The sequence below is a fragment of the Schistocerca americana genome, chromosome X (genome assembly GCF_021461395.2).
Source record: "Schistocerca americana isolate TAMUIC-IGC-003095 chromosome X, iqSchAmer2.1, whole genome shotgun sequence".
Taxonomy (NCBI): Eukaryota; Metazoa; Arthropoda; class Insecta; order Orthoptera; family Acrididae; genus Schistocerca; species Schistocerca americana.
This window is the reverse complement of record NC_060130.1, coordinates 714,930,082-714,942,862: the sequence shown is the minus strand read 5'-3', so window position 1 is coordinate 714,942,862 and position 12,781 is coordinate 714,930,082.

Sequence of the window (12,781 nt, the reverse complement as noted above, 5' to 3'; positions counted from 1 at the left end):
CAATTGTGCACTGGAACTGACATTGTCATCAAGGAAAACTATCATTTGGTTATAATTAAACTTTATGTATTTAACATGTTATAACACAGAAACTAATTACCATGCAGGAACATAACTTGTCGGCATTAATGCCAAGGACATGGGGAAGAGAAATAATGCTGAATCAATTCAATCGAAACACTTTTAATGTGCTGCTACAGTAAATCATACCATTACATACTGGTACCATTACTGGCGATGGTGGCTGTTATGAAAATCTTGTGATTTTATACAAATTTGATGTGGCGAGTTAACAGAACTCTTTATTCATGTGAGTAAAATTATTGTCTAAAATCAATAGCTCAGCCTCTTACAGAAGGGTTCTTGGGAGTCGTTCACTTACATTTCAACACATTTACTCCCTAATAGTATTTGTTGTTCATAATAGGGGTAATTTTACTCTGTTCACTGAAATGAACTAGCAAAATACTGGAAGCAAAAATAATGTCTGTGTAGACTATGCATTCCTGCTTACAATTCAGAATGGAATTTTACATTCTGATACAAAAGTCTGCAACAGATTGCTGCTAGACATCAGGCAGAAAACTGGAAATCCTAAGATATTAAAAAAAATACAAAGAAAACACTATTTCATTAGTCTCTCCTTCTATAATTAATTATAATTAAGCATAATGTTTCAACTCAAGGATGCACATGCTGGTTAACACTAAGATTCATATTAAACAGGACTGTAATGTTATTGTTATATGTAAGGCCGACAGTATGCATTGTAAAATTACGAAATGCTTTGTATGAAGTATGAGTAAAAAACAGCACTTGAATAAAAATATTATTTCTAGCTTTCAGGATCTTTAGTTCCTTCCTCTGTGAAGACAGATATGTTTTGCAAGATAGGTAATGAGGGAAGATCGCTTAGACCACCATGTAGAGCACTTGTGTGACCCATTCATGACCACTGCTCCAGTGTTTGAGATACACAGCAGGGCAGATTAAACCAACACATTGAAGTGGCTCAGAGGCAGGTTGCTAGATAGTTTACCAGTGGGTTCAAACTATGTGTGAGTGTTGTGAAGATGCTTGGCAAACTCTTGTGAGAATCCCTGGAGGGAAGACAATGTTCTTTTTGTAGAACACTATTGAGAAAATTTTGAAGGCATGAGAAATCAGGGCTTGTATGGAGGCATATAGATAGCCTTTCCGCCCTCTCTCTATTTGCGAGTGGAATGGGAAACAAAATGATTTGTAGTGGTACAAGGTACCCTCCACACCATTTCGTTGCTTGTGTAGTATGTATATACATTAAAACATGGAAGAAAATTGTGACTGCCTACTACATTCAAAAATATAGTTGAAACTAACCTAAGACCCCTTGATTTATTTAAAATGTTTTGTTCCACATTCAACTGTACCTGGTACACACTGATAATTACTGACTTGCATCTATAGCAGTGTTACAATTTGGAGATCCCAGTATTTCTTAGCTCATTCAGCTCTTTTTATCAAAAGATCAGATAAAAAGAAACTGGATTTTGAGAAAGTACATACAGGAAGATGTGATTGGCGTATAACTGTTTGTTTACAGAACAACAACGATCAGAATTTAATTTTATCGGTAACACACATTGGGCAAGAGCACATACCTGGGCTAGAGTACTATACTGGATTCGCCCCCTCCCCCCTTTTCCTTAGAAATCTTGGCTGGAGTAACAAGTTTATTTGTAACAGTCTGAGGTCTACATTAGGTTGAAAAGCGATAATTTTGTTGACAGTTGTGGAACACAGCGAATGAGAAATAACAGTTGTGGTAACAGAGAGACATGTGACTTTGCCTAATATTTCGTTTGCGGCATATTTAACTGCACTTCTCCATATTTAACGCATTTTTCATAATACAAAATAAAACTACTAGGTCATCCCCAAAAACATATATTAGGAAATGAACAAGCATCCGACGTGTTTCGATGCATATTATGTACAGATATCGTACACAAACTGGAAAAATGCGATGGGCGTTCCATTACCCATTACGTATCCTTTGCCATATTAGATCCGTTTTTCCGCATTTGCTACTGCTCGTATAACCTCAAAGACAAATTCGTGGCCGGCTGGAGTGGCCGAGCGGTTCTAGGCGCTACAGTCTGGAAGCGCGCGACCGCTACGGTAGCAGGTTCGAATCCTGCCTCGGGCATGGATATGTGTGATGTCCTTAGGTTAGTTAGGTTTAGGGGACTGATGACCTCGGCAGTTAAGTCCTATAGTGCTCAGAGCCATTTGAACCATTTTTTGAACAAATTCGTGCTGCAAACGTCCGAATGGTAGTTACATTAGTAAGCTGCAGTTAATGCGTTAAAAACATTTAGACACATTGTCCTGAATGCGTAATATGTGTTATGCTATAAATCACTCTGCCGTTCAACTAATAACTTGTAATCAGTTGGTTTCCATCAATCACGTAAGACTCTAATCTGTAACTCTGACTACACTGCGGATTATTATGTTACCTTAATCGAGATTAGTCGGATTCGAACGTTGTTTCTACATTTAATTCTGTTAACAGAAGCTTCATTCAAAAATCTGGATTGACGACGTTCCAAAGGAACAGTTGAAGGCAACTCTGTATAATAGCTGTGGCCAACATGTGACGCCACATACGTCAACAGAGCTGCTTACAGGTCTAGTCACCAGGCAGCGCTGTGACACTTTCGGCCTTTCTGATGACGTCATGAAGCGATTCCTTGGGGCCCGCGAGACGCAAGTGTCTGTGGTGCCCAGACGTCCAGACTCTTCGGACAGTACGAAATGGACGCAACAGGGGAGATAACGATCTTTTTATTGAGGGCTGTGGTTCCATCGGGGCCATGCTTGAGCAAAGACATGGCGTAAACGCGTGGGAAAGAGGCCGCGAAGCTGAATCTTTTTTCATTTTCTCGCAATTAATTTTTAAAGTTGCTGATTGGTCAAATCTGTGTACGCAGAGCAAGGAGCGGTCTCTCAGCTTCGAATGTGGCGCTCCAGCACGTGATTGGCTCGTGCTAAGGTGGGAGTAATCTAAGATGTAAATGTGCTAGGCTACCGGGCTAGCGAGGAAAGCTGAGAGAAAAAGTTTCTCTTGTACTGGTGCTTTACTAGTAAAGAACTGCAGGTCTTTACCTAAACGGTGAGACTTGTGTCCTTTGCTGTGTGCCACTTAGAGCCTGTGCCAGTCACCATCTTATCTGTCAGAGGTACTGCTTCTAACATCATGCACACAATGAGTGATGCGTGGGTGTACTTATTTGTTTTGAGTCGGCCGTCTAAACATTTGACATATTCCGTCACGCATAGTCATCGCATGGAGTCAAATTGGTTTGGCAGACCAGCAAATGGGTCCACCTGCACACTGGAATCCATCGGGGTTTCAGAGGCTCGTAGGGAAGTATTTGCGTTCCAAATTAGCCGAACGCAATACCGTGTACTTGCATTTCTTCGGGCGTGCGCCAGTAACAACATGACTTGAGTCACTGAGCACATTGTGGTGTACTTCCCTGACCTGCAGAAGGGTAAAGTATTCGCTGCTATGGCGTATGGCTCCAATATATGCCTCTCAGCACCAAGTTCTTTGGAACCATAATTTTCTTTATGGAATAGTAGAGTATAGATGCTTGATAGTAGAGTAGATTTTAGGCCATACCACAGATTCACATGTATGAAGTCAGGTAAAGTGATCAGTTTTGGTTAGTGTTGGTGTTGATCCCCAGCTGATCACTTTGTTCACCATTGATTGCATATCATTGAAAGCGTTTGTCCAATATAAAGATGTTTGTGTGTTGTTTCTTTAGCCATTTTTTTGTTGTCTTTGTCTGGTGATGTTAAGAATGAATAAATCTATTGCTATTTAGACCACAACTCCTCCCAGTGTTCTGATTAACATTACCATTCCAATTTTCATTAAAGTCTTGGCTACAATTGAAAGCTGGAAGCTCACAATTTTCTACTAATGGTTTGTCACCTTTTTCATGTGGTGGTTTATGATTATGATTATGTCTCTCTTGGAATTTTCAGGAAACCTACAGCCACAAGTACAACTATTCACATCAATGTCAACCACCCCCAGGCACACAAACTCTCAAGCTTCAGACACATGCAACACAGGGTAAACTGAACTCCACTGGTCAAAGTCAACTACACACAGGAACTAACACAATACACCAAATAGCCAAAGAGAATGGGTACAACACACAAATGATAAACAAACTGAACAAAAAATTAAAAAACAAATTAAAAGAGAACAAACCATGAACAAATCACCATCCATGACAGAGAACCAAGAATACAAGCTCCAAACAAACACACGGTACCAGGAACACCATACAAACAGTACAACATGGCACATACTGACATACAGTTACAAAAACGTCCACAGGGTGGGAAACATATTGAAGAAACAAGGGCTACAAGTATCATTCTGCACAAATAACATAGTACAGAAAAATGTAATCACTAAGAACACCTCAGCAGACAAATTCTCCAAAGCCGGGATATATCAATTAACCTGTAGTTCATGCCAGTTGGTCTACATAGACCAAACATGCAGAAATTTCAAAATGAGGTACTCTGATCACCTCAGAGCCCTAAGAAGTGATAGTACACACTCCACTTTTGCAAACCATCTAATACAAGAAAACCACCACCCAAATAACATGGAGGCTGATCTTCAGATCCTCAGAGAAAGCAACAGCCTCTATCAAAAACTCACGATGGAGGAGAATTACCACATACAAAAAGCAATAATACAAGGAAGGAGTCGTGAATGAAAATACATCATTGCGCAACAAAACACTGTTTGGAGCACTCAATCTACTGTACAATGGCACCTCCCTACATAAAAAATAAGACTCAAAAACCCTTTCTGTTTTTACGGTTTCCTCCCCACCACTCTTTCCAGCTCTCTCTCTCTCTCTCTCTCTCTCTCTCATTTCACACACACACACACACACACACACACACACACACACACACACACACACACATATATATATATATATATATATATATATATATATATATATATATATATATATCCCAGCAGCCACGCCATACCAGTTCTGACTAAACATTCAAAATTAGCGCCACAACAAACACAAGAAAAACGATGAGCAGTGGCAATAACACAGCGCCTTTCACTGGGAATGGAGTCAGAAGTGTCTGTTCAGATCACGTTTGAGTGTAAGTGAGCAAAAACTGTGTGAAAGACTGTGTGGAAACAGTACACTGAATAGCCACTGATCGAGACACCAACCGTTCACGCAACAGGACATAAAAACGTAAGTACAGAATCGCACATAACCTTTACCCACCAAACAGTTCTTGATAAATACGCACTAATTTTCTTCATGGCTAGTTTAAAAATGACATACTGTCAAAAAACGACGAAAAAGAGCACAAAAACGGGTGTATAATAATGCAGTTCATTTAGTGATGTAAATTTAAGATGAGCATCTAAACAAAACAAAGAAAATTGCACATATTGTAATTCTTAGGCCTATAACAGTTAAATTATTATAAATTTCATATTGTACTTTACAGAAATAAAAATTTTACCTGCAGAAGATAACACACAGGTGTCGAAGCATGTCTGGGTAAATACAAAAATAAACAAATTGTGTTTGCATAAGGCTGATTTTCAAAACAACCCAACAAGAAATGTCTTCTTTAGAAAGTGCTGGTATCATAGCTACATGTTTTGATGAAGTAAGCCATCAGGAGTAAGAAGTGTGTGAACTTGATACAGAAAATAGAATTACCAGTTCTCTGCAATGTAACAAAGTAGAAGAAAATCGTATTAGTGTGCAAATAGGTCGACAAAAACTCTCTGGAGCATCAACTGTAGTTCAGGAATGTGTAAGTCCTGAAGATAAATATATGAAAAACTGGGAAAAGTGTTCATAGTGACATGTTATATTATCAAAAAGAATAGCATAAAGCAGCAGTAGTGCAGTTAAAAATGTCGATAAAAGAAACATATCTACACTCAGTACTGTACATCATTTTACAACGGACCATGAAAACATTCAATAGTTTCCTGCTTACGTAAGAAATGTGATTTGAAGGGTATAATCCGCTTAAATTGTACAACCATATATCGCTTCACTAAGCTAGTATACATCTGAAACTTTAAGTGTTATTTTGCACAACATGTGATGAACTGGACCAAAAACTGAAGGAAAAGGACCACAAAGACATAATTATCACAGTGCTCTTAGAAGCTCTACATACTCCAAGATATCAGTATTACCGATACAATCACCCAAACAGTAACTTCAACAGTGAATCATATAGTGATAAGATAAAAAATATGGAAAGTCTTTCAGTTCCATGTCTCAACAGAACCCAAGTGCGATAAAAATCTGTTAAACCATAAAGAACAAACTTCAAAACAGCACTGGACTAAAACTGCAAATAACATAAGTAAAATATTAGTGTTATCAAACAGCCAAGGGCATGAACTTAATTAAACTATTTATCAGTCAACACAGCTGGATTCATGAAAAAAGTCACATTGCGTTGTACAAGGGATTAATTCAGGGGAGAACATGTATAGATTCCACCCCAATGAATTCTTTGCCAGTCAAGCACCATCGCTCTTCTGATTTGCGTTTGCCATTTTTTGTAAGATTTATCAGCTCATTGTAGTTATAAATGAACGACTAACAAAATATGCTGCTGTTCTCATTCATACTCCCTCAACTATTCACCCTTTATTTTTTGTGGTAATACATGAGAACATCAGCAATTCAGGGTTCAATCTTCTTAAATTAGTTAATTTAAGCTCCAAAAGTGACCGCTGACATAGGCAACAAAAGTGCCATGAGTAAATTCATTCATTTCATACATAAAAAATTAAGGATGTCGCTGACGATTTCAAGGTTATTCAGAAGATAATTTTATTCCTTATGAATAGATTGTTTTCGTAGGTTCTGGCTCACTAGCTCAATTTTATAAAAAATAAAAAATGGCACATTAACACTCACAACTTTCTATTTTCCATAAAATTGATCTAATTACCCAGAACCTACAAAAACAATCTACTTTATTTACTAAGTGTAACATTTAATAAATGCTTTATTTAGTAGAATAATTTTAATAAAGAACTAAAAAATCACTTATTTTACATACATTTCCCATAGGTGAATGTAAAAAGATTAAATATAATAAACACATGATATATAATAAATTAAATACATAAAATTAATTACTTTTTGCTTTAGCAGCCATAAGATTATTATGAGTACATTATTTTAAAAAATCAGTTTTTATTTTTTCTATCTTTCTTAAAATGTTTCATAGATGTATATAAGCGTGAAGTTAACACTTTTATAAATTTTTTAAGTTTCTCATTCATCTATACAGAAGCAAATGTTAATCATTAAAAATTTTCAGTAAGTAATCTGTTGCTCGCCATATGTAGAACTTATTTAAAAATACATAATTACATAAGCAAGTGCATCATTTGGATTTTTATCATTAAGAGTTGCACAAATTTTTCCAGTTGCTTTTTGTGTAGTTACAACATTTTTTCTATGTGTCATATTTATTACATAAATTGGATAATTACTTATAAAATTACATGGATTAATATCAGTATCTGATTTTAGTAAAGTTTTTACACTTGTCTTTAAGAAATAATCTACATAGAGTAACAACTAAAAATGGAAGACAAAGAATTTCAGGTATTTGTATGATTTGTAAATCTAAAAAGTGTAAACTTGTCAAAAAATTTTGTAAATGGTGAAGGTTTAAATAATATTTTTTGAAATATAATTAATGAATTACATAAACCAATTAGAAATAATTTTAAAAGAAGAAATGTTGTTTCTTTTAATATATATGATTTTTGGTAAGTTGATTTAGTTGAAATGGATTCTGGAAATTTAAAAGGAATTTCAAAAATAAAAACAGGTTATAAATATTTATTAACAATAATTAATATTTTTTCAAAATATGCATTTGCTATTCCTATTAAAGATAAAACAGCTAAAAATTTAGTTAATGCTTTTCAAAAAATTTTAATAGCTAAAAAACCTAATTATTTACAAACAGATAACAGAAAAGAATTTTATAACAAAGAATTTAAAGAATTAATGAAGAAATATAACATTAATCGATATTCAACTTTTTCAGAATTAAAAGCATTTGTTGTAGAACGATATATCAGACCACTTTAAAAAATATGTGGAAAACATTTGCCTTACAAGGACATTATAAATAGTTAAATTTAGTTAAAGATGTAATTGATGAATAAAATAATACAAGACATTCTACAATAAAAATGAAACCAACAGAAGTAAATAAAAAAATTAACAATAAGTAATATTTTAACTCATGAAAATCCGAAATATAAAATAGGCGATTAAGTTAGAATTAGTAAACTTAAAGATCTCTTTGAAAAAGGATATACAGCTAAATGTTCATCGGAAATATTTGAAACTGAATTTGTTATTCATTCTCATCCGATTACTTATCAATTAAAAGATATAAGAGGAAATTTTTATGAACAAGAGCAACAGAAAACAAAATATCCAGATGTATACTTAGTGGAAAAAGTTTTAAAAAAGAAAGATAATAAGTTTATGTTAAATGGTTAGGTTTTGATAATTCACATAACAATTGGATAAAAAAGGAAAAAGTAATATTATGAAGAATAAGTTGACTGTTTAGTGTAACAATCAATTAGTTGAACAGTCAATAAGTTTTTTAAAATAATTAGTTTACTATTTAGTTTAACAATCAATTGGTTTTTAAATGCATATAAAATGTTTCCATCAAATTTTGAATTTGACCATGTTGTACTTTAATTATTTCACCTTTTAATTGTATTATTTATTCTTTCATTTTAATTTTCTCATCTTTTAATTAAATTAATTCGTCTTTTGTTTTAATTCTATCATCTTTTAATTGAATTATGTCATTGTTTAATTTATTTAATCTTTGTAGTTTTTGTGTACAATAATCTTTGTGTTTTATTTCAATTTTGTAAAATTTTGTTTGTTCTTTGAAAAAAGTTCCCATTTATATAAAAAAATTTTATATACAAACATTTTTATTAATTTTATATAGAAATGATTTTATTAATTTAATAACTTATAATGTCCATATGGTAATGTATCTAATTTCCAACACATATCTTTTATTATCATGAGTACTTAGTGCTTTTTAGTTTACTTCAATTGTATAGATTTCAAGTTTTTCACTTTTAATTAAATTAAATTTTCTATATTGTTCTGTATTGTTAAACAATCTTTAGTATCTTCTAAACTTATTTTCTTCTTAACAGCAGATTTCATAACTGCTTTAGGTTTCTTCCTCTATTTTGTCACCAACTTTAAGAGGATACATTTTTGCTCTTAAATCACAAATTCTTCCGTTATTATTACATTACATTCATCTTTCATTTTTGCAACAATTTGCTTGTTTGTATGTGGAATACCATATATATAATCTGTTGGTGAATCACTTCTATCAAAGTAAAAAATCATCAATATCATATCTTCATAGAAATCTTCCGCTTTAATATTGTAAATATAATTATCTGTATCTTGATAACATAATTCAATTTTTTTCCATATTTAGGTTTGATAACTCTTCAGTGAAAATCATAGGTTAATTCTTTGGATAAATCAAGTATAATTAATACAACATAAATAGGTTTATCAAATATGTTTTTAGTTTTTTTCATATGAATAACAGCAAGATTTTAATTAAATATAGTTCTACACTTAAAGTTTGATTTAGCTACAAGTTTATTACATGCTTTACAATCTGAAACAAATTTTGTATCTTGTCTGTTTCTTATATTCTCCATTGTTTTACCAAATACAGAATTATTCTTTATTTTATACATATCTTTTTCAAAATCATTTGTACCCTTAGTTGTTAACTGTGTGTTTAGATCAATATATTTCTTTAGCCGATTTAATTGTTTAAATTTTAGAACATTATGTATTTTTGTAAGTATCATTCCAAGAGAGAGATATTGTTTAAGATTTCTATGATGTACTACATTATTATGTTTTTTACCGAAAGTAGTTACTAATTTACAATAGTTTGTACCTGGAACAAGTTTTGATTCAGGAGCTAATGGTAGATCTTTATGTAAGTAACGTAATTCTGTTGGATATTCCAGATCTACTTCAAACATATAACCCTTTTCACAATTGTTTGGCATTTCACTTATTTTGGTACAATTAATGTTATTTGGTTCATCAGATTGAAATCCACCATGTGGTAATTATTGGCTCATAGCATAAGCATATAAGTTGTTTCCATCTAGATATATTTATCAACATCGAGATATACCTCCTCCTATTCCATTTGCAACCATTAGAAGTATATCACGACCGTATAATAATTCAAGTTGTTGTTCAGGCATTGCATCCCAAGATAAACCTGGTGGTGTATAATACCAAGAAGGATGTAGATCATATGACTGTATACATGTTTTTCTAAAATTTTGAAATAAATCAGCTAACAGTATACCGTAAGTTTTATAATATAAATCACGTTATTCACCAAGGTTTTTCATATTGAATTTTTCCCAAACTAATTTTGCAAGTTTGTAATCTTTATCACTTACGTCACAATCATTTCTTGTAAAAAAAATTTCTTGGTGGTAATTGTGTTGCTTCAAATTTTTTCCAAGAATCCATGTAATGATATGGATAAACACCTTTTATAATTACTAAATTAAATAATTCTGATTAAAAATACCCTTTAATATTTTTTAAATGATATTTCTTTAAATTTGATGAAAGTTTATGACGTGAAGAAGCCATTAATCTTAATGTATTGAAACTTCCCCTTTGAAAAATTTATACATGACTGTGCTTAACCTGACACACAATATTTTGTTAGCGCAACGCAATCTGACTTTCAAAATTCCCTACAAAAGAATGGCCCTGACTAACATTAAACCATACCTTTCACAAATCACTTACCTCACAAAAATCTTCGCTGCTCAAGCTACTGCAATACAGCAAGCGCCACTACTGCCAGCTAAATAAAAGATTCAAACTATGGAAGGCACTAACTACTGATAGGGATAGATGGCAAATGAAAGATATTAATAGAGAACAAACAATGTATTTACCTTGATATCATCATATATAAATATAGCAGTTCATGACAAATTTCAAAACTCCGCCATCTCTCTCCCCACATCCACCACTGCTGGCGGCTCACCTCCAACTGCGCAACGCTACGCGCTGTTCACAGCCAGCTGCCTAACACTACAATGGCGAGAATTACAACAATGCAAAGCAGCCACAGACTGCACACAGCACAGCCAGTGATTTTCATATTGAGCGCTACGTAACGTTGCCAATAAGAAAACATAAACAGCCTACTTACATAGAGAAAACATAAACAGCCTACTTACATAGCCCCCATGCTCCCCACAAAAAATTTTACAAATATTTTTTTGGGCAGTGGCCAATAATGATTTGATAAAATTTTTCATAATTACAATAACAAAGAAATCAAATGCACACACTTATTGATACAATGTTGGTCAAAAGCTAAAATTTTCTCACAGTCCATAAAGATAGTCCTGATCATTCATCATAACAGTAATTACAGGTTTTTTTTCACAAAGTCTCATTAGTAAAAGAAATTGCACACAGAAGCAATGGATTTCCATGCAGTCTTGAAGAAGTAGTGTTGTCCTTCCAACGGAAAGACAGTGCTGACTCTTGACATGCATACAGGTAATGGGCCACAACAGAGCAAACCCACAGCAGAGTCAGTCGTAGTATGGAAGAATATTGGTAGGTAGGTCATCACAGAGCAGACCCACTGTAGTTATGGTAGAGATTACGGTATTGGTGGGCCACCAGAGGTGCAGACCCACTGCAGTCCTTGTAGAAAGTGTGGACAGGCCCACTGTAGTCCTGGTAGAGATGACCAGCAGCCATCTGCTGTGATTGTGCAGGTGCACAATCACCAGTGAAGAGTCTTGCAGTTAATATAGCAAGTCCATAACCACCACTTGTGCACTCACAAAGTTTTTGAAATTGTCCTTAGAACCAGCAATGCTGTTATCCAGTCCCTTGCTGAGTTATTAACACACGTGCAAACACTAACAGTCCCTACTTCTCACATATTGTCCATATACTATGACCAACAGAAACGTGTACAGTGAAATGTAACTTAATTTGAAGAACTGGTAACAATTACAATTTGGTAACATAAAAATACAATAACAAAGGTACACAATACATCATTAAAAACATAAGAATATAGATAACATTTGTAGTAATAGGGGCTTTACAAAAGAATAGAAATAGACATATACGTCAGTGTTACAGGAATTATGACATGAGTACATACATAGAAGATCAGAATAACTTGCGAAACATCAACTTCACACATGAGCATTTAAACAGAATGAATAATGTCTAACATCTTTACAAAGTAAATAACATATTATTAATGCCAATTATATTTGAGGATAACAGTATTCCTCATCATAGTGAATGTAGCTTAATATTAAAAGAAGAAAAAATTCTATGAAACTACACAGAGACAGGAAGAAAACAAATACACAAGGGTACACAAACACATAGTGGGATAACACAAAAGGAAAGGACAGGGTTCGTTTTCAGTGTAACATTTGGTACTGCAGTCCATCCCAAAACTTCATTCCATAGATCTTTCGTCTTATTTCAACCTTTGCTTCCACCAAAAAAAATCTTATCCAAGCATGCTTTCTGTATTCTGTTCATATTTCTTTCAAAATAATTATTTC